This window comes from Sorex fumeus, unplaced genomic scaffold, assembly GCF_029834395.1.
Source record: "Sorex fumeus unplaced genomic scaffold, SorFum_2.1 ptg000026l, whole genome shotgun sequence".
Taxonomy (NCBI): Eukaryota; Metazoa; Chordata; class Mammalia; order Eulipotyphla; family Soricidae; genus Sorex; species Sorex fumeus.
This window is the reverse complement of record NW_026606083.1, coordinates 10,915,027-10,931,114: the sequence shown is the minus strand read 5'-3', so window position 1 is coordinate 10,931,114 and position 16,088 is coordinate 10,915,027. Positions and strand designations below refer to the sequence as shown.

The following is a 16,088-nucleotide window of genomic DNA, read 5'->3' as shown; positions in this document are numbered from 1 at the left end:
AAGTTGCAGAACCGGGACCTGGGGGGAGGCCAGGCTACTTGGCGGCCGCTTCCTACGGGCCGGGCCGGGCCGGGCCGGGCCGGGCCGGGCAGGCACCTGATGAATCAAAGTCAGTTCTCAGAAAAGGAGAACGCAAACGAGGCACGGGGACCGCCAGGCAGTGTCCAGAGAGGCCCAGCCGGCCAGCAGCCCCCTGCCGGGCGGCCCTGCCCCTGCTCTGGCGTTGCACCCAGCGACCTGCCACTCGGACACCACCAGCCTGGCGCCTGGTTCCCCGGCTGCGGGGGGAGGGCAGGGCGCGCGCCTGGGAAGCGGCCGGCGCGGGCGCGCGCGCTCCCGTACGGGGGCCGCGGGGCCGCGCCCGCCCGCGGCGCGCACGTGCCGCCCGGAAGGGGCCGCCCGCCCTGGCCGCGCCAAGATGGCGGCGGCCGCGGCCGCTGCGGCGGCGCCTGGCGGCGGCCGGTGAACAGGCGGGGCCGGCGGCGCGGAGGCGGGGTCCCGGGCGGGCCGCCCTGGAGGCGGGGGCCGTTTCCATAGCGGCCGCGGGAGGTGTCGCGCCGGGCCACTTCCTGGTTCCCGGGCTCGGCCGCGCCGGGATCGGGGACGGAAACAATGGGGCGGAGGGCACTGCGGTAGCCGCCGCGACCTGCCGCGCCGCCGGAGCCCGCAGCGCCTCAGCGCCCCAGCAGCGCCTCAGCCCGCGCCTCAGCCGCGCCTCAGCGAGCGCCTCAGCGAGCGCCTCAGCCCGCGCCTCAGCCGCCCCTCAGCGAGCGCCTCAGCGAGCGCCTCAGCAGCGCCTCAGCAGCGCCTCAGCCCCGCGCAGCCCCCGCCCCCGGCCCGGCCTGAGGTAACTTGGCGGGCGCCGCGCTTCCGCCCGGGGCTTCCTCCCGCCGGGACGCCGGGCGCCGCCATTCCCGGCCTCGGCCGCGCGGGGGAGGGGCGCCCGGACCCCCGGGGCGGGATCCCCCCCGGAGCCCCCCCACCACACCGGGACCCCCGGGGCCGCGTCTCGCTCGGCGAAGTTGGTGGCGGGGCGGGGGTCGCCGGGGTCGCTCGGCGAAGGGCTGAGGGAGCACCGCAGCGCGCGTCGGGAGCGGGGACCGAGCCGCCTCGGGCTGCGGCTTTATTTTTAAATTCCTTGTTTTTTTTTTCCCTTTGAGGGTATTTTCGCCGTCGGCCCCAGCGTGGACGCCCGGCCGAGCCCACCACGAGACGCGCCGCGGGGTCCGGGTGTGTGTGTGTGGGGGGTCCCGCGCCCACCGGCCCGGCGCGCCCTTCGGGACGCCCCGGCAGGATGGTGTGTGTGTGGGGGGGGCGTGGGGGGAGGAACTGCCCTTTTTTAAAATTTCATCTTAGATTTTGTAATGTGGCGCTCCCCCCCCCCCCCCGTTCCTGTGGCGGAGCCCCCTGAGGGGAAGGGGCTCGGGAGCCCGGCGACCCGCGCGCCTGCACGCGCGCTCTCGCGTCGCACCCCCCGGAGTCCGCGCCTGGTTCCGGCCCGCTCGCGTTCCGAGCCGAGCCGAGGTCTCGCCGCCGAGGTCGCCGCGGGGTCCCGTGCGGATGCGCCCCCGAGGAAACCACCTACATTTTTTCATTTTTTTTTTTAGACTGGGTGCCGGGGTGGCGGGGGGGAGTGGAGCAAAAGATCCCTCGTAGCCAGGACAGGTATCCTGAGGCAGCCCAGTTTCTTTTTTTTTCTTTCTTTCTTTTTTTTTCTTTTCCGACTGATTCTGTCGTTTTAAGACCTTGATGAGTTCCTCGGGACAGACTCCGAGAAACTTGGGTTTCTAAACCAGGTTTTGCGACGACGCAGAGGAGTTTGGTGGGCCGGGAGTCTCGTGCTTCCTGCCGGGCCACTTGTTCGGGGCAGGATGGCCGATGGGGCAGTTCGGCGGTGTTTGCACATGACATCACCCTGCCCAGGACAGTTGCACCGGTAAACAGGCCCTGGCCCCACCTGGGCGCCGAGACCTGCTCCTCAGCCTCCCCGAGCTGCAGGACAGCGCTGGCCGCTGGCGGGGCAAATCCCACCATCTCAGCAGTCAGGGCTCACCCGAGGTGGCCCCCTCGCCCCTGAGCCACGTTTGTGGCTTCTCCGGAAAAAGTGGGAGAAAAGGGACCAGGGAACCTAGACTGGTGGCAAGGGGGAGGAGGGGGAAACGGTGGCTTTCCTGGAGGGGAAGGGAGGTAAACTGGCAAACTGGCAGGAAGCAGGCAGTGAATTTCGAGAAAGCCAGCGGCGGGTTTGGAGATTAGTACATCAGTTACGGAGAAATGATAAAATCTCTTGGTTCATATTCTTGCCAACTATAAAGTTCTTGAATAAACATTCTTAGAGTGCTGTGGTCTTGCACTAACAGTATGTGGACCGTTGACCATCAGAGTGCTTCTTATGTGCTGGGGTGATGGTTGGGAGGGAGGGCATGCTTTGCGCGCAGAAACCCTAGGTGTGGTCCCTGGGAACCACTGGCCCCCTGAGCACTGGCAGGATTTCCCCCTCCCCGCCCCCCCTCTCCCAAAAGGGGAAAGTTACTATAAAGTTTGTCCCTTCAATGTAGTTTTGGAAGGCATGTTTTAATCTTACTACTTTAAAATTAATATTGTGTGTATATACTGTAGCACTGCCCTCCTGTTGTTCATTGATTTGCTCGACGGGGCCCAGTAATGTCTCCTTTGTGAGAATTGTTGTTACTGTGTTTGGCATATCGAATTCGGCACAGGTAGCTTGCCAGGCTTTGCGGTGCAGGCGAGATACTTTTGGTAGCTTGCCGGGCTCTCAGAGAGGGGTGGAGGAATCGAACTTGGGTTGGCCGCTTTAGCCACGTGCAAGGCTCTACGTGCTGTGCTATCTCTCCAACCACTGTGTATATGTATATACATATATATATACACAATATTAATTTGTGTGTTAATATTGTGTTTGTATGTATAGTCTTTTGGTTCACACTGGCACACTGGGTTACTCCTGACTCTGCACTCAGGAATTACTCCTGGCGGTGCTCGGGGGATTATATGAGACACCAGGGTTCAAACTTGGGTTGGCTGTGTGCAAGGCAAATGCCCTTCCCCCTGTACAATCGCTCCAGCCCCTGTATTATTATTATTATTATTATTATTATTATTATTATTTTGCTTTTTTTTGGGTCACACTTAGCGATGCACAGTGGTTCTTCCTGGCTCTGCACTCAGGAATTACTCCTGGTGGTGCTAAGGGGACAATATGGGATGCTGGGAATCAAATCCAGGTTGGCTGCATGCAAGGCAAACTCCCTACCTGCTGTGCTATCGCTCCAGCCTCTCCCTATATTATTTTTAAGATGTTTTTCTCTTTAAAGTGAGAGTCAGTACAAGAATAATATTAATTTGGAAGAGGGATGACTTGTAACACCCTCTTCTATGTAGAGTACATGGAAGTTAGACCATCGGAATTAGTCACACTTAGATTCTCAACTGGGCTATGTCCCTTCATGCAAATAACTTGTTGGTAGTGGTGGTGGGAACCTTCCTTCTCGATGTCTGGTGAACTCAGGTTAGGTGCCAGGTTTTTACCAACAGCTGTGATGCAAAGGTCTTTTGATGCAGAGTGCCAGGACCTCTAAGTGATGTGTGGGAATTGGAGTCAGTTTTCCTAAGGAGGAGGAGGTGGAGATTGTAGCTTCCAAGGGGAGCTGCTGGGGGCAAGTTTAATCCTGCCGGAAGCGCAGGTCTACAGCCCCCTGGAGACTGGGGTGCATGTGCCAGTTGTTTGGTGCACAGGCAGCCTCCATGAATCCATGGCAAAGGCTCTCATACCCTCCGACTCTCATACCCAATGCCAGCCCTCCCCCACCCCCGGCCTTCCTCCCCTCAACCCCAGCCGCAGAGCCAGAACTGACCAGGGAGTCATTCTCTGCGAGGATGCACTCTCGACCTGGAAATGACTTTGGTGTCACTTTCCTACACTGGCCTGCTTTCCTTTGCTTTTTCCAGATAGAGATACTGTTTGACATCAGTATTGTGCTTTTATTTTCTTGTTATGTTTTTCATTTTTGAACACACCCTGTGTTGCTCAGGGATCACTCGTCCTCTGCTCTGCTCTCAGGGATCATTCTTGCCACCTCTTGGAGTGGGGGTGGGGGCATTTGGGATGTGGGGATCAAACTGGGTTGACTCTATGCAAGGCGTGCACTCTACCTGTTGTACAATATCTTTGGCCCCATTTGTATTGTGTTTTGATTTTAAACAGTAGACATTTCCCCTGGGAAGAAGGTAACTGCTTTATTTAAAATGCACCATCTCTCACAAAATTCACTCTAAAATCAGGAATACTTTGGCAGGTAATTCATGTGCTTATAGGAAAATTGAGAGTGACTGGAGATTCTTATTTACTTGTGTGTTTTTGCTCTAAAGAGATTAATCATTCTCCAGTAAATGTATACATTGGTCCTAGTCTTGCTGACATTGATAGTGTAGAAAAGTTATAATTTTACTGCTAAACTTTCAACAAGTTAGCAAGCAAATCAAAAGTAGTAAAGTTTTGCATAACTTCACTCAGTAATGTTATATAGATCAGTAAGATCCACTAGCCTCCCACCGCCATGGTTTTGTTTTTTTGGACTTTGTGTGTGTGTGTATGTGTGTGTGTGTGAGAGAGAGAGAGACAGAGAGAGAGAGAGAGAGAGAGAGAGAGAGAGAAAGAGAGAGATGGAACTCAGGGCTATGTCATACAAGGCCTATCCTTTACCCCTGAGTCCTCTCCCTGACCCTTGGTGCTTATTTGTATGTCTCTGGTAAGGGGAGGTGAATTAAAGTTTTGAGGATATCATGGGTCGGGGGGCGTTCTGGTCCTGGGAAGAAGGTCACCAGTCGCCCCCCGCGAGCGGCTCTCCAGCACGGCCATGGCCCCAGAAGCACAAGGACTTAATGCAGAACCCAGCAGCTTGGAGCAGAAAAGTGAACGGACTATGCGTTGATCCAGCCCATCAAGTCTGCCGGAGGGGAAAGGGTGTTGCCCCATTTGCCCTCTCCTCTCTGGAAAGAAAGATGGCGGCCACATGGGAGCCTTGTGGACAGCAGGTATGAGCCGGGAGTGTGGGGGCGACTAAAACCTCATGGGAAGGGGGGCGTTTCGCTCCGCCCTTCACGCCCTACCGAGGCCACCGGTTGCCCCCCGCGAGCGGCTCTCCAGCACGGCCACGACTCCAGAACACAGAAACCAATTTCTTAACTATCCGACTTTCAGTAGAAATACTTCCAGGGTCAATAGGTAAAATAGCAGAAATCCAAAACCAACATTTAATTCTTGAACCCAGCTGTAGAAAGCAAATCACTTCACAATGGTTTTTCAGCATGTCTGATTTGGGGGGGGGGGTAAACTCTAAATAATAGTGGTGAATCTTTTATTGAAACAATCAAAGCAGATAGAGTGTTAACTAGAATTCATCTGCCTCACAGGGACGGGGAGGGGTGGGGGGTGGGGTTTTATTGGGGTTCTTCATGGTAAAAAGTAAGTATTGGTAAAGGGAAATGTGTTTGATATTTGCATGACTGAGACGTAAACCTGAAAGCTTTGTAACCTTTCCCACAGTGATTCAATAAATAAAAAAAAAAAAAGTTTTGAGGATAAAGAAAATTGAATAGAGAAGGAGATGGGGATCAAGAGCAGGGCACTAGCTTGGCATGTATAAGGCTCTGGGTTTGGTCCTTGGCATGGCAAAACAAGTCTATAAATCCGTACATTTATACATCTATAAAATAAATGAAATGGCATCAGTAACTTGGCATTAATGTTTTAAAATTATTTGACTCACTTGTTCCACGTACCTTTTTAAAGCTTTGCTTTGTATTTTTAAAAGTCTCACTATCCTCCTTTATTAGCTTGGGATGATATATTCTTTCATTATTCGTTCTGTTTAGTGAAACAGTGAACTTTGCTTTTAACTGGAATTCTTCATTACACTTATCAAAGTGTAATGTTGAGACTTTCACCTTTTTTTCACATAATAGAAGATCTTTGAAAACACTGGACTCTTTTTTCCCCTTTCCTTCTCTACCTATTTCATTGTTACCTTTTTTTTTGTTATTGTTGTTGCTTTTTTTTGGGGGGGGCCACATATGACATGGCTCAAGGATAGCTGTTGGTGGGGCTCAGAGATCTATATGGGGTGCTGGGGATCTAACCTGGTTGACTGTGGCTGCATGCAAGGCAAGTGCTTCACCCTCTGTACTGTCTCTCCTGCTCTATTTTATTTGTTATTTTCTACCTCATTCCCCCCTTCAAAAGTTATGGTATGACATAGATGTAATGTGCATTAATCTTAACTAATTTTTTAAGGGCTGGAGCGATAGCACAGCAGTAGGGCGTTTGCCTTGCACGCAGCCAACATGGCCGACCCGAGTTCGATTCCTCCGCCCCTCTCGGAGAGCCGGGCAAGCTACCGAGAGTATCTCGCCCGCATGGCAGAGCCTGACAAGCTCCCCGTGAAGTATTCGATATGCCAGACACAGTAACAACAAAGTCTCCAATGGAGATGTTACTGGGCCCGCTCGAGCAAATCGATGATCAATGGGAGGGCCTTTACTTTTACTTTAATTTTTTAAGAATTTATATAAAAATAACTACAGGGTTGGAGAGATTGTACCGGCGGTAGGGAGCTTGCCTCACATGTGGCTGACTCTGGCTCCATGTATAGTCCCCTGAGTGCCGCTGGGGTGATCCTGAGTACAGAACCAGGAATAACTCCTGAGCACTGCTGGGTCAGCCTCTTCTCCCATAAAGTAGCTATACTCCCATCCAGTTCAGTATGAAAAACTTTTTTGCCTACCCAGAAGTCAGCCACATTCCCCCCAGCCACCATTCTTCCCTGCCCCAGGGAACAGTGCCAACTTTTCCAGCAGCCTCCAACTTTTCCTTCCTTCCTTCCTTCCTTCCTTCCTTCCTTCCTTCCTTCCTTCCTCCCTCCCTCCCTCCCTCCCTCCCGGGGTGGGGGTCACAGTGGGCCCATACAGTATGTATTCAGTTGTGTCTCACTTGGTTCCTTCAAGATTATTTTGTATCAGGGAGTTTCTACTCTCCTTGGCATGTAGCAATAGTGTTTCTTCTCCCTTGCCTTTATTGGTATAGTTTCTGTCACCTCCAGCTTTGCCTCAGAGTGCAGGTGTCTTGGTTTATGGAGGAACTGTCCTGTTGGCATCTAAAATGTTGTGTGTGGTAGATGAGTCTGCCCACAACTCTCAATTCCAGTTCAGTGACATTCTACCTGCATGTCCTCATTAACTCCTTTTTGAGTTTGGACCTATAAGTTGATGTGTTTTCACTCATTTCATTCAGGAAGGAACTTCCCAAGATGAAACTCCCTCCCTTCACTCCCTTGGAACTTTGACCTGAAAGCAAACCTTGTTAGGGAGCTGCTCTGTCTTCACAGCTGCTTCTCAAACCTCTGGAGAAGTTTGCATGGGACTGAATATGTGTGTATTGAATGGTGGAGGGGGGGGGGGAACGGAGGGGAAACGTACCCTTTATTTTATTTTATTTAAAAAAATTTTTTTATTAGTGAATCACCACGAGGTACAGTTATAGACTTAAAAACTTTTGTGCTTTTGCATTTCAGTCATACAGTGGTCGAGTACCCATCCCTCCACCAGTGCCCATTTTCCACCACCAGTGGTCCCAGAATCCCTCTCAACCACCCCCACCTCGTCCCCTCCACCCCACCCCACCTCTGTGGCAGGGCATTCCCTTTTGCTTTCTCTCTCCTTTTGGGTGTTGTGGTTTGCAGTAGAGGTATTAAGTGGCCATCATGTTCGATCTATAGTCTACTTTCAGCTCGCATTTCCCAGGGTGAGATACTCTTTAAAAAAAATTTTTTTTTTATTAAGGCATCATGATTTACAATGTTATTCACAGCCAGGTTTTAGACATAATATGTTCCAGCATGAATCCCACCACCAGTGTCTTCTTCCCTCCCACGGGGTTCCCAGGTTCCTCCCTATCCACCTACCCCATCTCCAGCTTGTCACCTTGACAAACAGTTTTTTGTTTTTGTTTTTGGGCCATACCTGGCTGTGTTTGGGATTTACTCCTGGCTCTGTGCTCAGGGATCACTCTTGGCTATGCTCAGGGGCAATATGGGGTGGTAGGGATTAAATCCAGGTCAGCTGTGTGCAAGGTAAACACCCTATCTGTGCTATCACCCTGGCCCTGACAGGCACTTTTTTTTTTTGCTTCTTGGGTCACACCCAGCGATCCTCAGTGGTTACTCTTAGTTCTGCACTCAGGGATCACTCCTGGCAGTACTCAGGGACCACATGGGATACCGGGGATCTAACCTAGGTCGGTCGTGTACGGCAAATGCCCTCCTTGCTGTACTATTGCTCCGGCCCCCAGTAGGCACAATTTAAAGTTTAGTTGTTAAAGTTTGGATCTCTTACTTAAAGTGTCCTTGACTCTGGTTTGGATAGCGGTAGGGCATTCGCCTTACAAGCGGCCAACATGGCTGACCCGAGTTCGATTCCTCCGCCCTTCTCAGAGAGCCCGGCAAGCTACCGAGAGTATCTCGCCCGCACGGCAGAGCCTGGCAAGCTCCTGGTGACGTATTCGATATGCCAAACACAGTAACAACAAAGTCTCCAATGGAGATGTTACTGGGCCCGCTCGAGCAAATCGACGATCAACGGGAGGGCCTTTACCTTTTACCTTACCACTTCTTTATACCATCAATGTACTTTGGTCCCCTTGACCCCTGGCTCCTCATCGCTTCCTGTCCATCTCACCCGCTTGATTTCTTTTCTTCTCTGTCCTCCTTCCTATACCCCTGGGGTCAAGTGATTTAGGCTTTTCACCCCCTTTCAAACATTGCATTCCCTTGTTCAAATTCTATTAAAATATTACAGTTTTTTTTTGGTTTGGTTTTGAGTCACACCCGGTGATACTCATGGGTTACTCCTCTCCATGCTTGGATATGAGATGCCAGGGATCGAACCCGTGTCAGCTGCATGCAAGGTAAATGTCCTATCCGCTGCACTGTTGCTTTGACTCCTTTTAAAATATATAGCACAGCGGTAGGGTGTTTGCCTTGCACGCAGCCAACATGGCCGACCTGAGTTCGATTCCTCTGTCCCTCTCGGAGAGCCCGGCAAGCTACCAAGAGTATCTCGCCCACACGGCAGAGCCTGGCAAGCTCCCCGTGACTGGGCCCTCTCGAGCAAATCGATGATCAACGGGAGGGCCTTTACTATATATATATATATATATATATATATATATATATAGCTTTCTTTGGGTCATACCCAGGGATGCACAGGGGTTACTCTTGGCTTTGCACTCAGAAGTTACTCCTGGAGGTGCTCGGGGAACCATATGGGATGCTGGGAATCGAACCTGGGTCAACCATGTGCAAGGCAGATGCCCTATCTGCTGTACTCTTGCTCCAACCCCGTCGTATTAAAATATTTTTTAAAAGAAAAATAGGAGGAGGAAGAAAAAAGTACACATTACAGGCTGAGATATGGGCAGAAGTGAGTGTATCTGCAGCATTCTTGTGTTTAGAATTTATCGAAATGTGAATCCCTTGAGGATTGGATTTGGAATTACATCTACTCATATTCTTTAGGCATCTGCTATAGTTGCAGTCTGGAATTTTCACATTTTATTTATAAAAAATATTGAGGTTTCTTGGGAGTTCAAGATGCCGCTCTGTCTAATGTTTAATTTAAAGAAGGCCTTTGATTCTGTTGAGACTGAAGTGGTCATCGAAGCCCTAGCCAAACAGGGTGTTCAAACTCAATACATCAGGATCCTCCGTGAGCTGTATTACAGATTCACTACCAGGATCTCACCATTCTACAAGGAAGTGATCATTGATGTCAAGAGAGAGGTTCAGCAGCGTGATACCATTTCACCGAAACTCTTCAGTGCCACCCTCGAGAACGTCATGCGACGACTGGAATGGAAAGGAATGGGAGTCAAGATAGATGGTCGGCAACTACACCACCTCTGCTTCGCTGATGGCATTGTTCTAATAACACCAAACATTAGTCAAACGGCATAAATGCTGGCCGACTTCGACCGTGAGTGTGGAAAGGTTGGACTGCAGCTGAATCTCACAAAGACAATGTTTATGAGAAATGGATTTGTTCCTGACGTTTTATTCTCTCTCAATGGAATGAACATCTCCAAATGCAACAGTTACGTGTACCTAGGTCGAGAACTCAACATGACAAATGACCTGGCACCTGAGTTGCGCAGGAGGAAGAGAGTGGCGTGAAATGCCTTCAAGAGCATTGAAGAAATAGCTAAGAGGATGAACCTTTGGCTCCGTGCACATCTCTTCTATTCCACTGTTCTTCCTGCATTAACATATGCCTCAGAGACCTGGACCCTATGAAAACAGAATGAGAATGCTATTTGGGTCTCCCAAAGAAGAATCGAAAGAGCTGTGCTTGGAGTATCACGCTTCACTTAAGTGAGAGAAAGAATCTGGAGTTCCAACCTCCATCGACTATTGAGAACCAGCTACGCTATCTCGCTTGCCAAGGCGTCGAAAATCAGGTGGGTCGGACACATAATGCGATTTGGAGATGACCGCTTGACTAGAGCCGTTACCAACTGGATTCCACGGGACATCAAAAGAACACCTGGCCGCCCACCTACAAGATGGTTGGATTTCTTCGTCAAGACCCTGAACGAATGGTTTGAGGCTCTTCATGTTCCTGGAGCGAGCAGATGCCACTGGGCTACACTAGCATGTGACAGGGACGAATGGAGATCTTACTGGCGCCTGCTCAAGCAAATTGATGAGTAACGGGACGTCAAGTGATCAAGTGATCAAAAAATATTATTATATTTTATTGAATCACTGTGAGAAACACAGTTGCAAAGTTGTTCATGATTGGGTTTCAACAGTTTTTTTTTAATTGGCTTTTAAAATGATGTCCGTCTAAAAAAATCAGAACCACTGAATCCTTTACGTTTTACTCAGGCATCTGAAAACAGTTCTGATGGGTGTACTAGATAGTTCATTAGGTAAATTTAATATGTAAATAAGTTTTGACTTTGTTTGAAAGGCCCCACCTCTCTCTGTCTCCTGTATATCTAGAAGTTCTGTTGACTAATATAAAGCTAGTAGGATTTGGTAAATTCTTCTGGACTCCCAACTTACATTCTACCTGTGTGAGGGAATTTGACCTCATTCTTGTCTCATGCTTCATTAACATACATGTGTAAACAAACTGATGAAATCCAAAGAACTCTCTGTTTGCCCTCATTCTCTGATTTTATTAGCAGGAAGTACTTTGTTGATCCAGTGAATAGGATATAAACAAACCTCCTTTCACTCCCTCAATGATAGAAGATTTGCCTGACTTCTTGAGCTGGGAAAATACTGAAAGTTGTGGGAATTTAGCATTGTGTTTCAGGGGATGCCATTGCAGTTAAAAAGAGTGCCAAGCAAGGTGCAGGCCTCCTGGTGAGGCCTGCTTGAAAATGAATAATGATTTTCTTCTTTCTTAAAGACGGATGTTCTTTATCCAGAAGTAAGGTGCCTGCACTGTACCACTGCCCTCCCGTTGTTCATCAATTTGCTGAGCAGGCACCAGTAGCATCTCCATTCTGAGACTTCTTGTTACTGTTTATTTTTGGCATATTGAATATGTCGCGGGTAGCTTGCCAGGCCTTGCCGTGCGGGCGGGATACTCTTGGTAGCTTGCCAGGCTCTCCGAGAGGGCCGGAGAAATTGAACCCTGGTTGGCCGCATGCAAGGCAAATGCCCTATTTGTTGTGCTATATCACTCTAGCCCAAGGTGCATGCACTGCCTGGGAATCTCCCCTGTGGACTGTGAGTGGGTGAAGAAGGGAGAGTAGAACTAGAATGACCTAATGGAAGTTCCCAGAGATTGAATCTTGGTTCTCATTCATGACTGTGTCTGGAGAACCTAGAACACTCCCTGGTTGCTAATAGCTTCTCAGTAATGAACTTGGTTACTTTTAATTTGGAAAGTGAACATTAATCATTTAAAAACTGACTCATAAGCCTTTTGGGGGAAATTTCAGTTGGTTGAGACATCATCTTTGATAGCTCTTATGAGAAGGTTTCCAGAAAGCGCAGCAGATTAGCAAAATAGGATCAATGGATTTCTGCTAGAAAATGAACTTTGAGTGTAGCACCTTGGAGCTGAGATCCAAATCTCCAGAATCAGACAGTACAAATGACCCAGTACTGGGCAGCTGGCACTTCCCCATGGCTCTTGTTCCATGGCCAACCTTTTCACAGCAGAGCTCCTTTGTCTTTTGCAGTGCAGTTGCCAGTCTCACCCCCCCCCTCCTCCTCCCTCTCCCCCTCCTCTCTCTGTCTCCCTCTCTCTCTTTTTTCATCTCCCTCTTTCCCCCTCCTCTCCCTGTATCCCTCTCTCTCTTTCTCCTCTCCTTCTGTCCCCTCCCCCTCTTCCTGTCTCCCTCTCTCCCTCCTCTCCCTGTCCCCCTCCCTCTCCTCACTGTCTCCTCTCTCTTCACTCCCTCTCTTTCTCTCCCTCTCCTCTCTCTCCCTCTCTCCTCTCCCCCTTCTCTCCCTGTCTCCTTCTCTTTCTCCTCTCTCTCTTCTTCCTCTCTCCTTCTCTCCCTTTCTTTCCTCACTCCTCCCCCCTCTCCTCCCTCTCTTTCTCCTCTCCCTTTCTTGCTTCTCTTCTCTCCCTCTCTTCTCCCTCTCTCATCTCTCTTTTTCCTCTCCCTCTCTCCTCCCTCTTTCTCCTCTTCCCCCCCCACCCCATTTTAGGACCACACCCTGTGGTGTTGAGGGTTTAACTGCCTTTGTTCTGGGATAACTTCTGGAGGGACTGGAGCACCATCTGAGCTGCTGGAGCCCGGCCTGGTTGCTTACTGGGCAAGCATCGTAGCTGCTAGACTCTGTTTTGGCTCCTGTGCACAGTTTTTGTTCAGTGCTTAAGGTTTTATTTTTTGGTACCTCCTATTTTAGAAATTTTACCTCAAATATTTGCTTGCATTTACTCATGTTCACTATTTTCTCATTCTTTATATTTCAGACTTTGTTTTGGCATCATTTTTCATCTTTTCATGAAAAAGCAGTTTAGCTGAGTTGGGTACTTAGCTATAGCTTGGTAGTTATTTTCTTTTACAACTTTGAAAATTTACTCTTATCTTTGGCTTTCGCTGTCTAGTTGAGAGGTCAGAAGTCCTGTTTGATTGGCTCTTTGAAGCAATCTGACTTATTTCTGGTTACTTTTAAGTGCTCTTGGTCACTGAAATTTTTGTAGTTTCACTATGATGTCTCTAGGTGTCAATTTCCTTTTTTATCTATACTTAGAATTTGCTGAATTTAAATCTACAGTGTCTTTCACTTCCTTAGTAAAATTTTCAGTTATCTCGTTTTACATGTTGATCTCTCCAGTCTTTGTTCTCTTTATAAAAACTTCAATTAGATGTACGTATTAATATGTTTTAAATATATTTTCAATATCTTATTTTTCTTTCTTTAATCTGTCTGCCTTGGTTAAATTCTGGATAATTTCAGATGTATTTTTCTCTTTTAGCATTATCTAAACTAGCAGAACTTTTGTCTTTGTTCTGGTTTTTGTGCCACACCTGTGGTGCTCAGGTCTTATTCCTTCTCTGAGTTCAGGGATCACTTCTGGAGGGGACTGGAGGACTGTATGGGATATGGAAAATTGAACTCAGTCAGGGAATTGATCATGGGTTAGTCTGGCTCAAGGCAAGCGTGCACCCATTATACTATTGGTCTGGCCCCAAGATAGCAGAACTCCATCATTGAGGTTAATTATTCATTCTCCTATGTTTCACTCGATTTTTTTCAACTTTGTCTTTTTTGTTCATTTTATATACTTTTTCACACTAGGTCCTCATATGATATTTTAAAGACACTTTAAAGCATTACAATGTTAAAGCAGTATTGCTGTCTTTTTCTTTTCTTTTGTAGCCACTTGTGGTAGTGCTTGTGACCATATGGTGCTAGGGAATGAGCTCAGGACTCTGGCTTTGAACCTTAGGCATCTTTTGATTTTTAAAAAAACTTGATGAATTTATTTCAGTTAAGTGTGGGTATATGTGTGTGTGTGTGTGTGTGTGTGAGAGAGAGAGAGAGAGAGAGAGAGAGATGGGCATCTTGATTTTTAAAAAAACTTGATGAATTTATTTCAGTTAAGTGTTGGGATAAGTGTGTGCGCGCGTGTGTGTGATGGGCATCTTTTGATTTTTAAAAAAACTTGATGAATTTGAGTTAAGTTTGTGTGTGTGTGTGTGTGTGTGTGTGTGTATGTAGATAGATGGGCATCAAACTCAGGACCTCACATGGAAGGCCCTTCACTGATTCCATCCTTGGTTGAAATTTTTGTTGAACCTTGCTTATGCAGTTTTGATTTTTGAGCTCATTCTTTTTTTTTTTTTTTTTTTTTTTTTTTTTTTTTATTTATTGAATCACTGTGGGAAAGGTTACAAAACTTTCAGGTTTATGTCTCAGTCATGCAAATATCAAACACATTTCCCTTTACCAATACTTATTTTTTACCATGAAGAACCCCAATAAAACCCCACCCCCCACCCCTCCCCGTCCCTGTGAAGCAGATGAATTCTAGTTAACACTCTATCTGCTTTGATTAGATTCATTGTTTCAATAAAAGATTCACCACTATTATTTAGAGTTTACCCCCCCCCCAAATCAGACATGCTGAAAAAGCATTGTGAAGTGATTTGCTTTCTACGGCTGGGTTCAAGAATTAAATGTTGGTTTTGGATTTCTGCTCTTTTACCTATTGACCCTGGAAGTATTTCTACTGAAAGTCAGATAGTTAAGAAATTGGTTTCTGTGTTCTGGAGTCCTGGCCGTGCTGGAGAGCCGCTCGCGGGGGGCAACCGGTGGCCTCGGTAGGGCGTGAAGGGCGGACCGAAATGCCCCCCTTCCCGTGAGGTTTTAGTCGCCCCCACACTCCCGGCTCATACCTGCTGTCCACAAGGCTCCCATGTGGCCGCCATCTTTCTTTCCAGAGAGGAGAGGGCGAATGGGGCAACACCCTTTCCCCTCCGGCAGACTTGATGGCCTGGATCAATGCAGAGTCCGTTCACTTTTCTGCTCCAAGCTGCTGGGTTCTACATTAAGTCCTTGTGCTTCTGGGGCCGTGGCCGTGCTGGAGAGCCGCTCGCGGGGGGCAACTGGTGACCTCGGTAGGGCGTGAAGGACGGACCAGAACGCCCCCCTTCCCATGAGGTTTTAGTCGCCCCCACGCCCCCGGCTCATACCTGCTGTCCACAAGGCTCCCATGTGGCCGCCATCTTTCTTTCCAGAGGGAGGAGGGCGGAAGGGAGCAACACCCTTTCCCCTCTGGGCAGAAATGATTGCCTGGATTAACGCATAGTCCTTTCACTTTTCTGCTCCAAGCTGCTGGGTTCTGCATTAGGTCATTGTGCTTCTGGGGCTGTGGCCGTGCTGGAGAGCCGCTCGTGGGGGCAACTGGTGGCCTCGGTAGGGCGTGAAGGGCGGACCGAAACGCCCCCCTTCCCATGAGGTTTTAGTCGCCCCCACACTCCCGGCTCATACCTGCTGTCCACAAGGCTCCCATGTGGCCGCCATCTTTCTTTCCAGAGAGGAGAGGGCGAATGGGGCAACACCCTTTCCCCTCCGGCAGACTTGATGGCCTGGATCAATGCATAGTCCGTTCACTTTTCTGCTCCAAGCTGCTGGGTTCTGCATTAAGCCCTTGTGCTTCTGGGGCTGTGGCCGTGCTGGAGAGCCGCTCGTGGGGGGCAACTGGTGACCTCGGTAGGGCGTGAAGGACGGACCGGAACGCCCCCCTTCCCATGAGGTTTTAGTCGCCCCCACACTCCCGGCTCATACCTGCTGTCCACAAGGCTCCCATGTGGCCGCCATCTTTCTTTCCAGAGGGAGGAGGGCGGAAGGGAGCAACACCCTTTCCCCTCTGGGCAGAAATGATTGCCTGGATTAACGCATAGTCCTTTCACTTTTCTGCTCCAAGCTGCTGGGTTCTGCATTAAGCCCTTGTGCTTCTGGGGCTGTGGCCGTGCTGGAGAGCCGCTCGTGGGGGGCAACTGGTGACCTCGGTAGGGCGTGAAGGACGGACCGGAACGC

The 16,088-nt window shown here is 49.3% G+C and overlaps 1 protein-coding gene across 2 annotated transcripts in view; it reads left to right on the top strand.

The window, feature by feature from the left end:
• The first annotated feature begins 391 nt into the window (after nucleotides 1–391).
• USP6NL (USP6 N-terminal like) overlaps nucleotides 392–16,088 on the top strand; it is a 121,257-nt gene continuing 105,560 nt past the window's right edge. Inside the window, exon 1 of one of the 2 annotated variants that reach the window (XM_056114673.1) lies at nucleotides 392–462. The gene's annotated coding sequence lies outside the window, so the exon portion shown is untranslated. Of the gene's footprint in view, nucleotides 463–482; nucleotides 848–16,088 lie in introns of those variants that run through there. The other variant, XM_056114672.1, reaches the window with a different exon arrangement.